Consider the following 1,785-nt stretch of genomic DNA (forward strand, 5'->3'; position numbering starts at 1 on the left):
ACAATCCATAACCACAGGATTAAGCCGCCATTTTAGTCTTTAAAAATAAGCCTGCGTTTCTAGCGCTTTCGATAACCGCGTCATTCGAATCAAAGTCACGAAACACAATTGAAAAACATATTCCCTCATTCTGCTTTCAGTATTGAAAAAAAAAAAAAACATATCGTGAGTGCATATCGAGTGCCTGCCAGTTTACCCCGGCAGGCAATTAATTCCAGAAGGTTGTGTATGATTCATGTTACACATAAAAAAAAAAAAAAAAAAAATGTTGGTAAACAGTTTATTCAAAAGGTAACATTTTTCCCCCCCAAAGGGTCACTGCATTCACGAGAAATCAATATAGAAATGAACGCTGTTTGAGCTTGGCAATGATGTGAGCAATCAATCAGTTTGCAAGCATTTAGCAGTTTATAATGGCATTTTCGTCTAAATTACAAATGCTAATTCATTGTAAGTGGACTATTTTCTATTTATTTATTGACTCATTTTGTTCTTAAATATATTTTATGACTATTATTCTACCTTATTTGGGCGTAATTTTCGATGTTACTTTTGAATAAAATCGTAATGATGATAATAATGATCATAATGATAATAATAATGATCATAACAATGATTACATCAATGATAATAGTAGTAATGATAACAATGATAATGATCTTAATAATGATGGTGATAATAACAATGATAATAGTGATTATCATAATTATAACTATTACTGTTATTATCATCATCCTTATCAATATTATTATTGTAGTTATTATCGTTATTGCCATTATCATCAAGTTACTATTATTATTATTATTATTATCTTCATCATTATTATAGTAATCAATGTCATTGTCATTATTATAATGATTATCATCATCATTATTATCATTATCATTAATATCAATCATTATCATCATCACCACTATCATCACTTTCTTCCTTATTACAATCATCTTGAACACTGCTTTACCCTGATAACAACAATCAACATAATTTCGCTTCCCGAGTCACGCCATTCTCTTTCTACAACAGATCAGTTTCCATTGAAAAAAAAAACAAAAAAACTCTCAAAACTGAACTCAAAAAGACTGGAGGACCTGAGGTGCGTGCTGTTTCTTGGGCGTCATGACCATCACTCCGCCGGAAAGTCTTTGGATAAGGACAGTCTTTGCGATTTCTCTCAGCTGCATCTCCGTGCTGGGTAGTAATATTTGATTCTATTTGAGATCTGTTTGTCTTTTCTTGCTATTCAGATTAGTTGTGGGCTCGGAAGGGATGATGGAATGCATCAGATGTTAATGCATGGTCTAGGTTGTAATTGCATAGTTGATTATAAAATCAGTAGTTTTTGTAATGATTATCTAAATTTACGAATTGTTGCCCATACGTTTATAATCTATTGATATCTCGCACGTCTTACGAATATTATTGAGTGTGATTTATACAATTCCTGTCGTACAATTCCTCTCTGATTATCTGACACGTGACCCCCAGAGCCGATCAAGGCAGTGAGAGTCTTGAACGTAGAATCCAACCTGGAGCAGATGGCGCCCGGATGGCTTCCCGGCCAGGATTCCGGTGTCGGCGCGGTGCTGGAGGACCCGAGATTCCCTTCCTCGACTGACTTCACTGCCTGCCTTCGGTTCCAGTTCGCAAGACTCAAGAGAGTCGACATCGTGCTCAGTGTGCTGACGAACGGCACTCGACCGCTGCTGCAGATAGGTTTGTTGTGCTGCGATACTGTTTCATGGTTTTACAGCTGGTGTTTCTAGAATTGAATTTAGGAATATACAT

The sequence above is a fragment of the Penaeus japonicus genome, unplaced genomic scaffold (genome assembly GCF_977035675.1).
Source record: "Penaeus japonicus unplaced genomic scaffold, GWHDUDI00000001_assembly GWHDUDI00000007, whole genome shotgun sequence".
Classification (NCBI taxonomy): domain Eukaryota; kingdom Metazoa; phylum Arthropoda; class Malacostraca; order Decapoda; family Penaeidae; genus Penaeus; species Penaeus japonicus.